General features: G+C 42.0%; 1 pseudogene across 1 annotated transcript in view; it reads left to right on the top strand.

The window, feature by feature from the left end:
* The window catches only part of LOC149185601 (chromatin remodeling protein EBS-like), a 165,281-nt pseudogene that overhangs the window by 87,104 nt on the left and 58,991 nt on the right, over nt 1-19,186 (top strand). The window contains exon 6 of the transcript XR_016255635.1: nt 3,804-3,942. The product of XR_016255635.1 is annotated as a chromatin remodeling protein EBS-like (transcript). The remainder of the gene's footprint in view (nt 1-3,803; nt 3,943-19,186) is intronic.

Below are 19,186 nucleotides of genomic sequence, written 5' to 3'. Positions count from 1 at the left end.
TCTTGTCTTGGTACTTAGTTAGCTCATAGCTCATCTTATCATCCTCAATCTGATGGGCAAATTGAGATAGTAAACAAATGTTTGGAAGGATATCTTCGTTGCTTTGTATCTGATAAACAAACACAATGGGTCAAATGGTTGCCTCTGGCTGAATGGTGGTATAACACTTCCTTCCATACAACTAAAAAAATGACCCCATTTATGGCACTTTATGGGTATCAACCACCATCCATCACATCATATTTAAGAGAAAATTCTAAGGTTCAGGCAGTGGAACACCACATCGAACATCAACAACAAGTCCTCCAACTCTTAAAGGATAACCTCGTGTTGGCACAAAATAGAATGAAACAATAGGCAGATCAACATCGCAGTGAAAGAAGTTTTGATGTAGGTGATTGGGTATTCCTACGGCTGCAACCATATAAGCAAATGTCCCTAAAGCAAGCTAAAAAGGATAATAAATTATCACCAAAGTATTATGGTCTGTACAAGGTGTTGCAAAAGATTGGTACTATGGCATACAAATTGGAGCTTCCTGCAGCTTCTCGATTGCACCCAGTTTTCCATGTTTCATGTTTAAAGAAGGTTATAGGTGACAAGCTCCCAATTCAAACAATATTGCCAGAACTTGACGAGGAAGGAAAAATTATATTGGAATCGGAAGCAGTCACAGAAACAAGAACTCGACAGCTACGAAATCGATCAATTTCAGAGTACCTTATCAAGTGGAAGAACTTATCCGCTGAAGATTCCACATGGGAGGACGAGAATTTTATGCAGAAGTATCCAGAACTACTCAAACGTTGAGGACAACACTTTTTTGAAGGAGAGGGGCATGTTGGGTCCCTATAATACTTGTGATTACCCCATTACTATTGTAGTTATACCCCTTATTTATATTGTTGTGCCCCTATTACCCCCATATTGTTATTTCTGTGCTCCATAGAATCCTCTATTGTTATTTTTGTGGCTTTATATTATTATTGTTAGGTCGGCTGGATTATATTGTGACTTCTTAGACTCCTATATATAGAAAGGAGGTTTTGTCATTTGTATTATCCAAGAATTGTTCATTTATGTAATGTAAAGGAGGTTGCCCCCTCGAAGAGGCTGAATTCTAAGGCGTTGATCTATCTTTTCTATCTTTTCTTGAGCTGGTTTGATAACACGTACAACCATGAATTTCCCTGTAACTGAGACGTCCTGCCTCCCTCTGTGTTTGGAAGGAATTTGCTCTGCCTCCGGAACACTCTTGTGACCTTCGATAACTAAATCGAACCTCTTCCAGCTTCTCGAACTGGGGTTTCTATATCAATTGCACTGGTTGTAGCGGCGCTATCTGCAGATAATTCGACCTCCCTTCTCCTATCTCTCTAACACTTGAAAATCAATGGAAAACTCTCCGAAATCTTGCGCCCAAATTTTTTGTTGCTTCCTCTCTCCGATGCCCTTCCCTCTGGCTAAAACTGCGCCCTCAGTGAAAACTGCGAAGTGGGTAGTTGAATCTGCCTCTCACAAAATGATCACACTAATGCTATCTCCAAGCCCTTTGACCTGCTCTTATAATTTCTTTGTTGGAGTCCCAACGGCCACGATTTAATTTCCATCGATGGCTAAGACTAATTAGACTTCATCAATAGAAGTTTCTAGAGCAATCTTGATCATCCTTAATTAATTAACTTTAATTTACCACTTTTTCTTAGTTAGACTTGGGAAATATTTTGATTATGACAAATTAATTTTATTAAAGTGTTCCCAAGCTTATCTTGCGAAACTTTTTGTAGGTTTTGGAGATCTCATGTTCCTTAGCCTCTTAGCATCATCCGATTCTAGAACACTTGTTCGATGCTACCATATCCACCAAAAACTAACACATTGATGGTAATAGTCTACAATAATTAATTTACTTTATTTATTGTGCTTTTCCTAAGTCAGACTTAGGAAAGAAGTCATAAATCACTTACTCCACCAAGAAAGCACCTAAAGAGGAAATCATCCATCTTCTACATCCTAAGACACCAAGCTCATGTAGAAGACCTTCTGAAGCTACCAATAACTTCAACAATTCTCTACCGATGATTTTCTTCAGGTGGTTCAATTTCTGGAGGCTGAATTCCTTGAGACTGTTTTTCCCAATGGCACTGAGTTTCTAGGTATCCAACAACTGTATTTTTTTTCTATGTGTTCTCTGTGCGTCTAACCCAAATGTTCCCAAGAAATTTAATGAAGGAAAATTGTATTGGGTGTAAAGTTTCTGTTGTGGTGTGATTGATCTCTTCATTTTATTTCCGCTGCATTTTTAAGTTAATATTATAGTGTATTTATTTTTTGGCAAATATAGCAACATCTGAGATAAATATTTTCTGGGGTTTTAATAAATTGTTGAAGTGAAATAAATCAGATCTGGTATGAGAAAAATTAATATTCTTGACTTTTTCCGGTTTTCCCATGTTTTCTTAAGGACTTTTGGAATTACGGCCAGTCTGAACATGAGTATTTTGTGAGTACTTGTTCTACGAACAACTCAACCAAACTTGTCAGGACTTGCTTGCAAGTCTTGGATGAGTCTGACGGCATTGCTGAAGAGTTTGCATTTGACATAGAAAGATAGAATCATACAGAGAAAACAGGCTTGATGGAGGACAAATGTATGGTGACACACATTTTTGCAGCAACCTTTAGGCTATAGAGTACATGATTATCTATAGGAACTCGGAGGGCTTGATGAGGGTTTTGTTGGCATAGGCATGATCATGAGAAGTCCTTTGTGAAGAGAAGTCTATTCATCTAGTGGTTCTTGGAGTGAGTCTAGCTCCACTGCATCCACAATCTCCATTCCTCAGCCCATTTGGTGACATCTTTGGTCTATCCACAACATAATCAGAGATCCAAGGCTAAAACGCTTGAAGGAATACAATTCAGGATGGATACTTAGTTGAAGGGTACAACATCCACATCTCAAACATCTATACTGGCCATCGTTCCTCATTCTAGGATAATTCCCTCAATGTTGTTTTATTTCTGATTCTTATGGTTGATTTTCTATGAAATTGGAATTTCTTTGGCTGCTGTCCATAGAACCAGGACTTCTTTTGAGGGTTCTCTTTCTTTTCAATTTTGTCTATTTCGGTTCAGTTCTTTTTATTCATCGTTTTAAGACCCTAGAATAGGCAGTGGTGCCCCAACCTGTAGTATTAAGTTGGGGTTAGTAAGTCTCTGTATATTTAGGGTTTGTTGCCATAATTTGGTCATGTTAGAAAAATCCAAGTATTCTATCATATACTCATCCCACTCATGGTCTTATGAGGGTATCGATGTTTTCAGTGTTAGCATTTTGAGGTAGCTTTCATGTCAGCAAGAAGCATTCTGCTTCCAACCAATTCACTTAGATTCTGTAGTTAGTGATACCTTGTGTATGCTTGTAGTCAAACTGAGATGTCTAAATGCTTCAAAATTAAGATTAATTAAATGATTAAATCTCCATTTACCTCAGTTCTCATTTGTCTTCGAGGTCTTGAGTCTTTGCCATCATTCTTCTTTATTTGGATTTCGGCATATCATATGTTGATTGAGATAACAAAAGTTGGAATCTTTCTATCACAAGACAAACTGACTTGAATTCTCAAGTGTGTCTTAAGTTTGTAGCACATGCTATTTCAGATTATGGTTTTTGGTTGCATTAAACAATGTTCTCAGCTTTATGTAAGATTTGCTATCTTTACAGTTATAGATTCGTCACATGTAGCATAAGTTGCTTCATATCTCTTTCATTATTCCACCTATTCTTGTTTTTCTTTCAGGTTTCACCCTGCATGTATGAATATGACTCCAGAACAAGCAAAGAAAGTGGATCACTTTTTCTGTCCTAGTTGTTCCTCTGAAGATGAGGACAAAAAGACTCGAAATTCTCATGTTGCTTCACCACTGGCAGAGGCAAAGGTAAGTGCTCTTTTCAAGTTGACATATCTTGTAATATCGATATCTTGGACTTTAAGGGTAAGTGGTGCTATTGGATTTTGTATATCTAATGGGATTAAGCTTCTTTTTCTCCTTGTTTGGTCTTAAGGATGTTGTCACCGTGTCCGCCAAAGTAGTTAATTAAAAATACATGGATATTGAAACACAAAAGATATAAGAAGGATAAATAATATGTGTTTGAGATACAATTGTATGGTCCACGGTCTCTTCTGGCATGTTTGTCTTATACTATTCTTATCTAGCGTGCTATTGACAGTTTCCACAAGTTTTTCCTTGATTGGTTACTGCCTTAATATTCTGTCATGGTAGTGCATATTTTGTGGACAGTTTATAAAATTTACACATTAATTAGAGTAGTGGTAGAGTAAATGCATTTAGGAATCCCAATGAATTTCAACAATTTGGAGCTATTTTTGAGAAATGGTACGACGGCAGAATTGAGTTTAATTTGTCATGGGCTTAGATGCTCTTTATTCCCTAGATTTGGCATTTGCATATACTTTTACATCTGTGAACAGGTTTTTTATAAATTACAATGACTGGGTTTTTGTCTAGAACAATCTTTAGAATTTATCTATTTTTCTTAAGACATATGACCGTGAAAAGAACTTTGCACAATTAGTGACAGTGGCATTGAAAGAGCTTTGGTGAATCACAACTTGTTAAATATTGAATTCACTATTTCTCTTCTATGGCGACATAATGCTAGTTGCAAAATTTTTGTGAATCAGAACTTGTTATTTATTAAATTCTCTAACTCCCTACTATGGGTACATAATATTAGTTGCAAAATTTTTCATTGAATGGCAAATGCGTTAGGATTTTAATGCAAAATTGCCTGAAGGGATTAAGATAATGCAAAGATAGCATATCAACATTCAAATTCTATTGTGTAAATAGGTCCACAATCAATCCAGGCTGATATGGCAGTGCCTATTTCGGTGGTACAAAATTCCTAAATGACTTGGACCTTTCCACCAAGATGATAATAAATAGCCTTAGAAGACATATTGAACTATGTTTTAGATCAAGTTCTTGCAATCACCATCAAATGATATAACTTTGCAATGGGGTATATCAGATATGAAATACTCCCACTGTTAACCATCAAATTCTTAAGTTATGATGATGACATTTTCACAGAATTTATGCAGGGTGACTCCTGTTGTCGCTCAAATTGTATAGGAAAAATGCGCCAACGACTCAGGGAGGGTGCTGTCCCTATGAAATGTGAAGATGCAAAACCCAGCGGCAATTGACAAGTCTGGGAGACACAACTGAATGGCCTAGCGACTTGGTTAATTTAGCAAGTGCCTTAATGTAGTCAAGATACTTGTTTTATGTGAATTATTGATCAAGCCACCAGATGAACAGTTGCTGCTTTATGTTGCTTCACTATCATATATGAAATCCAACACCTAAAACTAAGTTAAATGCAGGATCTTGGTTTATTTTAATTAGATGCCTAACTAGGTGAATCTTTTTTCTTAGCTATTTTGAAACTAGTCTCTAGAGTAAGTTGTGGAGAGAAGCCTAGGGAAAGAGAGCAATGACTATATTAATGATACCTCCCCTGGGAATCTAACCACCCGATACCTCCGACGCTACAGAGACTTTGGCTTTGACAACTGCAATGTCACTGTGTTAACCACAAAAGAGGGCCTAGGCTTTGCAAGTTAGATGAGAGAGGTGGTCCTAAAAGTCTTATGCTTGGAGATAAATTAATTAATGCAATACTAGACCTAGTATGTAGATGCAAGGTTAGAGATTACTCTCAGTTAGATTGTTAACTATCTTAAGTACTCAGAGACAAATTGCAATGATATTCAATTTAGGACAATGAAGTACTTAACAATGTAAAATGGCAGTGTTCACCAACAGAAAAAGTGCTCAATGAAACAAGATAGAAGACGCCAAGAATACCAATAGACAATTGCTCATGAAATGACCATAAATATCCAATGCTTCTTCCAACAATGCTAGAGTGCCAATAAGATAATGATGATTAACAATGGAATTACCAATACACAAGTGACAATACACAATATTAGTTACACTTGCCACAAAAGAAGTTTCCACAAGAAACACTGTAACCAATTATCCAATTCTTTAGCAATGTGATAGCAATAACAAATAGAGATATTTCTATATCACAACAATGCTAGATATCAATGAGAGAAAGAGAACATTCACCAACAATATTATTCTTTAGAGCAATAAGCCAACAATCACAAATTCAATTATCCTTTTAGAGCACTTATATTTTTTAAAGGAGAGTGCAAACAGTGATATTCTTATGCAAGAGATGCAAAAGATGCAATGAGTTGCAAGAGATGGTAACCAAGATACAAATGATTGCAGCAGTAAGGAAAACACCAAATCTCACTAGAAAACACTAATTCAGGACGCAAGAATTGAATGCCTAATGAAATTAGATGGCTGTCCACTACTTTTAATACCACTGTTATGCTTATATCAGACCTTCTGCAACATATATCAGACCTCTGATTATTATGACAACCTTCAAGAAATGACAAGATATGCCAAGCAATGCAAGCCCAATGAGTGCAAATGATGAATCAATGATAAAATATGACTGTTAGCTTGCCTTTATGTCACTATCATATAGCTTTACCACTGTTGTAGGTGATTTTAGATGGCTGAAGCAAACATATCAGATCTTGAATTTACCCAACAGTCCTTCAAACTTCACTTATATGAGATTAATTTGACCATAAAATTAGTCCTTAGATGAATGATTAGTGGATTTAGGTCTATTTTAAATGTGTTTATGCCCTGAATACACCACTATCATAAATATGCTTCAGAATTATGAATGAAAACAATGATGACAATGAGGGATTAGAGGGCAAACCAATAGGCGTAATGGCCTAGTAGATGACTAGAGATTCTTCCAATGAAGGTGACCACCCGCAAACATAATGTAAGCTCCAAAATCACTGCAAAATCAAGTGTTAGACAAAATGCCAATGCAAAACAACTCAATGTCTGATGAATGACTTGGATAAGGGTTAGAAGAGGAGGCTAGGGCTAGAAGAAGGCCAAGGATGAGGCTAGAAAGACCAAGGAAGGGCAGCGATGAAGGGAGGTAGGCCTAAGAGGGTCACGACTAGGGAGAAAAAAAGCCAAAAAGGCCCGTGGCTGATGAAACAAGGCCATGGAGGCCTACGACTAGGGGAAAGAGGGCAAAGGAAGGGGGCCGAGATGGTTTGAGGCCCCTCTAAGGCCACGACAAGCCCAAAAGGGGCTGCAACTAGGCGAGGGAAGCCCTTTTAGGGCTGCGGCTAAGGAGGAGGAGCCTCTAGGGTTCATGGTAGGCCCAAAAATGGCTAGCGGCTCACTTAGAGGAGGAGAAAAGGCCACGACAAGACTGGAGGAACGGATGGCAGCTAGGCCGTAGGGGCCAATTGTGTTTTTTGAAACCCTGTAATGACAAAAATCCTTTACAATAAAAGGCCAAAATTTGCTTCCTTAGGGCCAACGTCTTCCTTTTTAGCTTGGATCTTGAGCTTGGATGAAGATTAGAGGCTAGATCTTGCCTTCATAGGCCTAGATCTGCCTCAAAACCTCAACAATTTTCCTTGAGAGCTTGAAGATCACCTAGGAACATTCACTCGTTCAAACACGGCCCATGACATGATGCAACGCTATAAAAAAGATAAATTTCCACCATTTCACATGAGAAAAGCAACAAATTTCAGCCTAGTACAGCGAAAATCCTCAACAACATGCATGTGACATAAGAAATGACAAAATAGCATAAAAATAGTACTTACATGTGAGAACAAGTATACCCAATCATCATTATATGCCCAATATAGAAGCTTGAAGACAAAAATGAAGAGATTCAAACATCAAAATTCATCCATTCATCTAATTTCGTCCTCCAAAAAGAATAGCGAAAATATTACAAGAGAGAATGATCCAATCCAAGTGATGATGAGAGAAATGAATCACCTCTCATCTATTGATACACTTTCTAATGAATTTGATTTAGCTAGTTAGACGTAATTTAGTTCCTAAAATAAAATAATGTGCATAATAACAAAACTGTTGGTGACAAGCCCACCAAATAGCTCAATAATGTAAAGATAAGCCTCTCAAGAGGTTCGAATGATAAAAAAGGTGAGTCATTGGGCTTTTGAGGAGGCCTAATAAAGTCCAAGGGGTGCCATGATGAAGAAAAAGACTCCAAACATAGTGGACAAGGGATTGGCCCATTGTAATCCAATCAAGAACCTCTCGTGTTCCCAAGTGGGTGTGGGGGCACAAGGACATCCTCATGGGTCTCCAAATGGATCAAATATGCCTGTAGACCATTTGTAAGGGTTGGAGTGATGACGTAAACCCTCCATCTACAACATGAGGCATCTTGGAACATTTGCGAAGGGTATGGTGCAAGTGTAGAGCCCACTGGGCATGGTGAACCAAGTGCATCATCCTCACCCGAAAGATGGAACACGAACAATCAATGAACACTGCTGGGAATCCATGAAGTGATATCTGCTATGGTGGAGGCCCATGGATCTCAACGCTCACCCTACAAGTGTCAATGTGTCTTTGTGGAGGGCTAGGACCCCGTATAGGGAGACCAAACCCTAAATGAAGGCCCACTTGAATCCTGTATAAGATCCAATGCGTCCCCTTGCCCTCCGATACAACAAATCATTAGAATAATCAAGTAATAATGCGTACAAGTTATGGGATCAATGGGTCACTTCATGGTGGCATGTCCTTTAATAGTGGACTTTGGCAAGTATAAGTGTCTCTAAGCTCAAAAGGGGGTTAACCAAGGACCCTATTAGGTGGTTTCAACCTCTAAAGGGGGTGGTATGTCCATAGTACATCCTTTAAGAGGTGGGTGGCGAATGATATAGTGATAGGATGGAGTGGGAATCGGGGGAGTCATCTAGACCACATGACAAGGTACATTGGGTAGCTATAACATGGGATGCCCACGCCTGGGTATATGAGTGTAGGAGAGAGCAAATCGTGGTACATGAGTTACCCCGACCTTTGTTTTTCCACCCTTCTTCATATTCCTTTTGTTTTTGATTGATTTTTTTCTTTATAACTGCTCGAGGCTCTAGGGTATGGAGAGCATGATGTGTAATATGAAGTAGTGGATATCCCTTTGAGGTGGGGCAGTTCATTGCCCACTAGGGGTTGGGACAATCATGGGTTCCTTAATGATGGAGGGGGCTCATCTAGGGTTCATAGGAACCATAGTGATGGCCATGAATAAGGTGTAGAGCTCATGTTTGACTTTTGTCCACATGCTAAATTTGTATGTCCCGACCATCTTTTGCATTTTGTGGTACATTTCCTGTTGAGAGTGGTGAAATTATGGTTTTTTACTTTCTTTTTAGCTACATCAACATGCGGGGCATCGTTTCAGGGTCGACCTAAGGCATGGACAAGGGGAAGGGAAGGCTAACCCTATGTGGACCGAGTGGACACATGTGGACCCACACGAGAAAAGAGATGAATGGGGCTCAAATGACTGGAAAGGGAGTATTATAGGTGGCGTTGGGAAGTGAGACCACACAACCAAAATCAGGATTTACCACCCAACCAAAATTAGGATTTCCCATGTAGTGCCAACCCTAAAGCTAATGGCCAATAAAGGAGATCCCACAGGACTAGGATACAAGGGTAACCATGAAATCGGGCAATGGAAACAAGAATACAAACCTAACCCACTCTTTCTACCAAATCCCCCCACCAATTCATGCCCAAAAGTGGCCATGACAAGTAAGGAAAACTACTCAATTATACCAATGAAAAGCCATATCTTTGGTGTTGGGAGGCCCACCTTCAAACATACATTCATAACAGATGGGCGCGGGCCACATGGCTGGCTCAGGTGGCAGAGAAAATGGCACATCGAGCTATCTTGGGTATGCAAGGGGCTACTGGTTGCCAGTTGTGGACCATCTAGGAGAATTTTTTTTCTACCATATACACTACCCGCAAGTGGTGGGTAACAAACACTAGGACTCACCTAAGACCTTGTCAACGAATTCCACCCTGGCTTTGGGGTTTAAGCTGGAAGAAAAACTCTACCAACTATGCGTGTTTACAAACACACACAATTCAGAGAGGTTAAAAACTTCCAAGGATGAAATTCTTTGCTAAAAGTAGGTGTTGTTACATAGTTAATTGGTCATACTAGCATCATTTACAATAAAACTTGCAAAATTTGGGTTTACAATGACATATTCATGCTCACTGATGACTTTGATCTTTGAAAAATTTTCTCGGCTTACTTGTACACTGCTTCCTTGGATTGTTGACAAAATTGTGGACAACAACTCCAATGATAGAATGAAATTTACATGTCAACAGATGAATGACAAATAAATTAATGAATGTAAAGAAGTCCAAGGCAATATTTTTGTAACTTTTGTGTCTAGATTGGGCCAACATCTACAATTATAAACCAAGTTGCTTGTGATGTTATTAGTTGTTTAGTCTCTGACAACAAAATACGCATTCTTGCAGCACAAAACTTCTTTAGAAAGCGTTCTATTGGTCAACCTAGTGCTCTATTTGTCATTGAACCAGTAGACCCACCGGATTCGGAACTGGTCAGAACTGGGAAAAACACCGGACCAAAAAACCGGTCAACCAAAAGGACATCAAATATTCAAATGTTAAAGAAAAACATATATATTTGTGTGCATCCATATGAATCCAAACCATTTATACACATAAACAAAGTACTCATTTATATAGCATGTAAGGGTTGCACATAACCAAAATATCACTAATTGTAATCCATCTCTAAACCGAAAATACATCAACAATCAAACTCCACATGGCCTCTAACATCCAAAAAAAATTATACTATAACAAATACCTATATTGGGATCTTCGTTATCAATATCACCCTCTAAGCATTAAAATAAGATAGAAAAAACATAGCATGTCAAGTCAAGATTTTTGTTTGAGTGATACATACTTTTTTTAGTAGGCACATGATATAGGAGTTCGAAAACCAATGCCACTAACATAAAAGTACATAGAGGGGGTTGGTGCTCTTGATTAGATACTAGTTCCATACCCTCGTACATGACAAAATTTGGTGGAGCGTTGCAATCCCCCTAATCATGAAACCCTGGAAAATTGTTAAGTCTACTGGATTTTTTTTTTTTATTCTATTCTCGTTAAAATCATTTCAAGACAGAAAGAACCAAGTTGCCTGTAATGGCAGCTTGGAACAGCTGAGACTACATTGTCCGAGGACTTAACCAGGCCAAAAATAAACCAGCCCTCGCAGGGGCGCCAGCAGAACAACAGATTAATCCTGCGCAGGGGAAACAGACACTTGCCAACCATGGAAAAAGATTCCAGAACCCAAGACCCAAACATGGAGCAGATTGCCAACCGAACATAAACATGAAAACCAAAACATAATCAAAACAGTGAGAGAGGCCGAAAGTCCTAACAGATGTGCCGCAGAGACCTGGAACGAAGGTGCCACTATTCTTCCGGTTCCTCCTCAACCACCCGGCACCACCCGTATTCCTCCACCTCCGCTGCAGTTGGAGCAGTTTCCATGTTGACATCTTTTCTTTGCTGGTCATCGCCTCCTGAGCCAGAGGGCATTTTGAGACATTCTCTGGATCTGCAGTGGGCGTCTTCATGACTTTCTCTGAGCCGTCAGCTAGCTGCTTCCCCCGACTGTCTTGAGTATCGCTGCCATCCGGGGCTTCTTCAATGAAGAGAACCGACACATGGGTGCTGATCCGGGGGCAGTTCAAAGAACTGTTGAAATTGAAAATGGCAGAGCCGAAGGCGGGCGAGGAAGCAGAATCAGGAGCGCTTGAATCCAAGAATTGACTTGACTGAAGGGGGTTGGCTTCACGGGCACGATGGCAATGGCAATGGCAGCAATGGGGAGAAGTATCATCTACAGGAGGGCGCGAAGACCCTCCACGGGAGGTGCCTCGACGGCTGAGCATTCACTGTCGAGGCCTAACCATGATGGCAGGGGCCGAATGGGTAATGTGCAGAGCGAAATTGAAAATCAAACCAGTCCCGGGGAGACCACAAACAGATGGCGAGTTGGCCCAGACGGAAAGACAGCCGCTTGGAGCTGCTCGCAGCTCCAGAGGTTGCATAAACATACCCTGAGGATGAACCATGAACAGACCATAAACCGACGCAGTGAAGCCCAACCCACCATTGCATTTAACATATCTTCCTTCACCTCGAAACCCGTCCGCCATTACTGCAACCTCCATGCGAGCCGAAGAGTCGGACTCTGGCTTGCGTACAAGGGTGGACAGAGCATTTAAGCTCCTCTGGTAAATATCAAACAGACCACTCCCGCGCGGCTGAAAACAGGCCTGCGCCCATGTGTATTCCTTGCAATTGCAATTGCGCATGGCTGGCATGTAAACGTCCCATCCGTTCTATCACCCGCATCCGGGGGAGCCGCATCGTTTTGGACTAGATGAGTGCATTCCTGTACCTGATCATGATTCGATATAATATCCAGATTTCCTGTGAGTAGAGTATTCTCATTTTCCACCCCTATATTGGCCAGGAGGTCAGCGACCTTGTTGCCTTCCCTTTTTATGTGATTGAAGGTGATGGCCCTGTTACTGTGGAGCGCTTGTTCTATGGCTTCCAGTCTTGCTTCGAGCCTCCAGCTGGTGGCTATTTTCCTTGCATGAGAACCATTTAGGAGATGCTTGGCCATATTTATAAGGATCTGGGAGTCTCCTTCCACCTCCAGGGGTTGGAAGTTGTGTTTCCATGAGAGAAGGAGTCCTTGCCATAGTCCCTCTAACTCTGCCGAGTTATTGGTATCGCACCCAATGTTCCCATAGTAGAGCAGCAGGGGTGTGCCTTTGTGATCCCTTAAAATTCCGCCAAAGCCTGCAATTCCAAGATTTCCTTTTGAGGCCTCATCAAAGTTGAGCTTAAAGGTATGCTTTGGAGGGGCAGTCCAGGAGACCTTTTTTAGGTTGCTGCCTTTAGAAGGGCCTTTATTGTGAGTTTCCTGAGGAAGATGCATTTGCCAGTTCTCTAAAATGTTTTTCTCATTGTCTAGAGTCAGAAATTCCTCCTTAGTCCATGAGCGGAGCATCAGCGTCTCTTTGAGATTCCCACAAAGCGTGCTCCAGATACTATCTATCGAGGAGCATTGATCTATGAATATACGTTTGTTCCTTTCCTTCCATATGCTCCATAAGAGGAACCCGGGGATTATGTTCCATAACTGGTTGAGAATTTCACTTTTGTAAGGATTCTGTTGCCAATGACGTAAAGAGTTGGTTATGTCGTCCTCAAGTCTGCATCTTCTTTGACATCTGAAGCTTGCCTTTTCCCATAGCTGATTGGCTAAGGGGCAGGAGTCCAAGAGGTGTTGGAGAGTTTCCTCATGGGATTTGCAATTAATACAAATGGAGGGGCCATGAAAATTTCTGCGCCTAAGTTTATCCCATGTGAGGATTCTCTGATGTCCTACCATCCAAAGGAAGTAGGAGACTTTGGGCCAAGATCCTAACCCCCAGATTTTGCTCCAAATTGGGTCAGGGGGAGCAGGGTTATTGCACATGATTTTGTAGGCCTCAGATGTGGTGAAGGCGCCTTTAGGCTGGTACCCCCATCGTAGAATGTCTCTGCCTTCGTCATGTCTGATGCTTCTTTTGCGTAGCTCCCTTTCCAGTTCCTCAACGATTTGGTGATTTTCGTTTGGTTACCCTGTTTCCACTTCCTGAAGCCATGTTCTGTCTCCTGAGTCCAATATTGCCGAATCTTTTCTTGCTGCTGTTCCTCCCCAATGAAGTTCGGAGGTGGATTAAGAATGTGGCTGAGCTGTGGCATTTGGTTCCAGGCATCTGTCCAGAATCGTGCAGTTCTGCCATTTCTTACCTCCCAAAAACTATGCTGCTGTATCAACTGGAAGTGTTGTTTGGCCGCGTTCCAAATTAGCGAGCCTTTGTCATTGGGAGTGAACCTGATGAGCTCCTCCTGGGGTCTGTGATTGGCGTATTTGGCCGTCCAAATGGTGGCCCAAGGTTTTTCTGGGTTAGAGAGCCATTGCCACCAAATTTTTGCGCTCATGATGGTGTTGCTGTGCGCGGGATCTCTTAGTCCAATGCCCCCTTTTTCTTTGGGCATGCATACAGTGGTCCATTTTACCAGGGCCCATTTGCGGTTTGTTGCTGTATTTCCCCAGAGGAATCCTTGCTGAAGATCCCTGATTCTTTTTAGAACCCATTTTGGCGCCGCTAGGATTGAGAATAAGTAGAGCGGCATTGCCTGAAGAACTGACTTTATGAGCACTACACGACTGGCCAAGTTCAGAGCTCTGTGCGTCCAGAGGTTGAGGCGGGATTCGAGCTTCTCAATGAGAGTACGTCAGGAGGAATGCTTGATGGCTGAGGCAGAAAGGGGGGCTCCAAGGTATTTGGAGGGGAGAGTGGCAATGGGGAATCCTAGGGTACGAGCAACAACAGTCTTAACGACAAGAGGGGTGTGAAAGAAAAAGATCTGCGATTTGGAGCTATTGATGCTGGTACCGGAGGCTTCAGAGAAGTCATTGAGCAGGGCTTTTAAGCAAGAGGCTTCCTGGACAGAAGGGTAGCCAAAGAGCATGGTGTCATCAACAAACTGCTGATGAGAAATAGCTGGGGAGTGGTGAATGGAGAGACCTTTGAGCTGTTGAGAGAGGAGGGCTTGTTTAATGTGACGACCCAGGCCTTCAGCCATTAAAACAAAGAGGAAGGGGGAGAGGGGATCACCTTGCCTGATTCCTCGGGAGGGTCTGAAGGGGCGAGAAGGGATCCCGTTCACGAGAATGGAGAAGAAGGAGGAGGAGATAAGACTCATGATCCAACGGATCCACATGGGACAGAATCCAAAGGCAGTTAGCATTTGCTGAATGTAAGTCCAACTGAGCTTATCAAAAGCCTTAGAAAGATCAAGCTTTAGAATCATACCTGCCTGATTGGACTGCTTGAGGGAGTGTATGATCTCATGCGAGAGGATAATGCCATCCATGATCTGTCTCCCTTCCACATATCCAGATTGTTCCGGAGAGATGAGCAGTGGCAAGAGGGGCTTTAACCTGTTGGCGATAACTTTGGAGATAACTTTGTATATGACGTTGCATAGAGCAATCGGCCTGAATTTGTCTGGGGTGATGGAATCCGCCTCTTTTGGTATAAGGGCAATGAAAGTTGAATTGAGTGAGGGAAGCAGCCAATGAAGAGCTCTCGATTCCTCTACAACTTGCCAGACCTCCAATTTTATCAGCTCCCAGATAGTGTGAAAGAAAGTTGTGGTGAAGCCGTCCAGGCCAGGGGCTTTTCCTTCCTTGAGCTGGGACATGGCCATATCCACCTCCTGAATAAGTATAGGGTGAAGGAGAAGTTCATTATGTTCCTCCGTGATTAACTTTGGCACATTATGTGTAATTCTATCTATTGCAGGTCGCCTGTCTGCATCAGGCTCTAGATGAACTTGCTTGAAGTGATTTAGGAACTCCTCCTCAATTTCCTCATGCTGTTCTGCTTTTGCCCCTCCTTGTTTTTGAATGAAAGGGATGTTGTTGTGCATTCTTCGTTGAATAGTGGTTCGGTGGAAGAATTTGGTGTTCCGTTCGCCCTCTTTCAGCCATCTGATCCTGGACTTTTGCTTCCAATATATCTCCTCCTGCTTTCTCCTCTCCTCCAGCTGGTTGTGGATGCGCTGCTCCTGCTCCAGGGTCCCCTCTGTGTGACCCCTTGTGCTTATTTTTTGCTGGAGTTCCGCCATTTCCTTATTTAAGTCATGTTGCGCCTTAAAGATGTTTCCAAAGGTCTCATTGTTCCAACGCTTTAGATGGCACTTTAAATATTTGAGTTTCTGTTGGAATTGGAACATCTTGGAGCCTTCTGGTGGAGTGAAGGTTGGCCAGGTTGTTTTGACAAAGTCTTTGAAAGTTGGATGGGTGAGTCAGAACTCTTGGAAGCGAAAGGGTCTTCTGGTGGAGTTGCCTGGTTGTTGCCACTGGAGGGCAATTGGCCAGTGATCCGAGCCTGAGTGGGGTAGAATGGTAGCAGTTATGTCTCCTCCTAAGTGAAGCGAATTATCTGATATGAGGAAACGATTCAGTTTGGAAGCGATTTGATGCTTTCCTGCTCTTTGATTGCTCCAAGTGTAAGTGCCATTGCAAAAATGCAAGTCTATTAGAGAGGTGTTCTGGATGAAGTCTTTGAAGTGGGTGTTTTCCTGTTCCAATCAAGTTCTTCCCCCAATCTTTTCCTCCAACTTAGTGATCATGTTAAACGAAATGAACCAAATCGATCTCTCTCATTATCGATCTCTCTCATTTGCATCATGTCAGGTCAGATCTAATCATGCTAAGTGCTCAAGCGTAATTACGTATATAACGAATGAATGCATAATGACATACATAATGACATAGATAATGACATATCTCATTCATGACATATCTCATTCATGCATAATGACATATGCCCATAGCAGCATGATCTGCTAAGGCATAATAGAGGCTTTTCATCTCCCTCATACATCAGAGTGGAATGGACAAGGTCTCTTCTTCGATATTCGCTATTGATGGATTCCCCCACCTCACTCAAACTCCTTCAATTCTTCCGCCACATCACTTCCGCTTCAGCTCTTTCTCCCCTCCAATAATCCATAGAGGATGCATTCTATTGTTATTTAGAGCTTCTATGGTGTTGAGAAAAGCTATTTTGTTTCCTGCTTCCTGCGGGAAATAGACATTTGAGAGGTTTCCATGAATATTGGTACCCAAAATGTGGAAGGCAGCCTGGATGAGATGATGAGAAGCGTGGAAGTCTGAGAGAGTAAGCGCTTGTGTGTTCCAAGCAATGGCAAGCCCCCCTGATGCGCCAGATGCATCCACTGCCACCGATTGACAACTTGGCCATGCTTTAGAGAGGATACTGCCTAGTGTAGAGCTGTTACACTTGGTTTCCTGGAGAAAGCATAGTTGCGACCTTTCCATTTTTATCATATTTTTTAACATTCTGAGTTTTCCTGGGCTGTGGAGCCCCCTTAGATTCCATGAAATGAGCTTCATGATTCACTATTAATAGAGGGTTTATAGTACTTCGTCAACTTTGCATATCTGCCTGAGTCCACCAGGATTTTCCCTATTGCTATTGTTCGCTGGAGATCAATTATTCTTCCCCTCTTTTTGGAGTCTTTTGGGGGAAGGCCTCCATCCCAATGACTTCCTGGCTGGATGCCTAGCTGTTTCTGCTGATAAGCCTTAGAGATGACCACTTCTAGTTTGTCGAGCTGAAGCTCTGGGATACTGTCGTAGGCCTTCTTTTTGCATGCTAATTCTAGATCTAAAATGTCTAGTCCATGCAGATCTATACTTTCTGGTTATTCATCCATCTGTTGCACTTGGCTATTTCCTTCAGTGGAAACATCTAAGCTTTGGGGGGGATCTGGAGTTCCATCCACGTCTATTTCATTATCTTTTTCCTCAGGTTCCTTTTGACCGTCCTTGGGGTTCGCCCTAGTAACTTTGGGGGTTTGATGTTTAGAGGGGGAGGCCGAAGGAGGAGGCTGGGAGGAGGAGGATGGGGGTGCGGAGCTGGGCTTGGAGAACGGGATGTGATCTTCCGAGGTCTGAGCTAGAATTTCAAAGCTGTTCCTTTTAGCAGGGCCAGGGGCATTGTCTTGCTGGGGCTTTTTCCCGGTTGAGGGTTTTTTGTGCGCTCTTTTGCGGCTAGGAGATTTGGTGAAGCCATCATGGGTCAAGAAGTCTGAGGGTTCAGGAGCATTAGCTTTGGCATTTAGGGGACAGTCCCTGAATAAATGCCCGAGAGCGTGGCATTTTCGGCAACGAAAAGGGACATGTTCATAATCCAAGGGTTGAATCCATTCATTGTCACGGTGAGAGAGACTTACAGATTCTGGCAGGGCTTTGTCCAGATGCATGAAGACGCAGATGCGAGCGTAGGATGTCTATCTGCGTAGTTTTGTTTCTTCTACTGCTTTTATGTATTCCCCTAATCCATTTCTATGTCTTTGAGAATATCTTCATCCCAGTACTCATCTAGAAGTGAGTACATTCTGATCCAGACTGGCGCCCAGGTGAGGTCTTCCTTGTCCGGATTAAATCTGGCTATCCATTCCCTTAAATACAGACTAGCTGAGTTGAAAAGGTAAGGCCCTTCACCCAAGATTCTGTATTTGTCTTCAAGGCAAAAGAAAATCGCAGTAAAGAACCCTTTCGACCCTAGCTGCAGAGTTACGTCTCCTTTGGGTTTCCACTTCGCTGCAATCCAACCATATAGGGCTTTTTCTGTCGGCCAGAACCCTATAAATTTCCCGATGAGAGCATGATCTCTCATGTATTGGTTCGCTCTTCAATCTTCTGTCCCGACAGCTCTATTCTGGGCCGTTCGGTTACTATTGGTTTGCAGGTATTTGAAGAGATATTCGAAACTTCCTCTGGTTTGTCCTTTCTTCCAGGTGTGACACCTGTCTTGTCCCCTTGACTGCCTATCTCATTGTGCTCGTATCGTTGCGGGATCTCGTTGTTAATCACTTCCTCATCAACAGAACCAAACACAATCGTCCTTTCAGGTCCTGGTTGCGAAGTGTTTGCTTTGGGGGAGGGCATTGACGCCCCCCCTGGGGTGAGTCCATTTGCCCTTCAATAGAACCCTGAACTGCTTGGTCGAAACAAGTCTAGAGGTCAGGCCCGTGATGGTAGCCTGATCTGTGCAGACTGCGCCGTCTGAGTTTTGGTCAGAACCCTAGCAGTCGGTCCCTCCGTCGCTCCTATCCAGCCAAAAGCAAGTCTACTGGATTTTGAGTGAAATCTAAAATTCATAATTTTTCCATATGGAATCTAATGAGATCAGAACCACTTTCAAACATCCTGAGTCATTTCATGGTGATGTTAAAAATTTAAGTAAAAGTCCTTTTACTTTAAGAATTTAAAATTATCATGAATTGTGTAGCATTAGTAGGGCATTATGGTCAAATACTAGGCTTTCCCTATCATAAATCATTGATTTTCTGAAAAAATTGTGTTCAAAGTGTCCTTGGTAGCGATGTACAAAACTCGCTCGTTCGGTGCCGAATTGGCCAAAAGCGGTTTTGGTCACCGGTCTGAACCCATTTTGGCCTCAAACTGGTCAGTCTAGACGATTCAGACCATTTCGGTCTTGTC

This window comes from Pinus tabuliformis, chromosome 3_1 (genome assembly GCF_031772625.1).
Source record: "Pinus tabuliformis cultivar Carrire ecotype Pingquan chromosome 3_1, CPIR1, whole genome shotgun sequence".
NCBI lineage: Eukaryota > Viridiplantae > Streptophyta > Pinopsida > Pinales > Pinaceae > Pinus > Pinus tabuliformis.
Note: the sequence above shows the minus strand (reverse complement) of the source record. Positions and strands in the feature narration are given on the sequence as shown.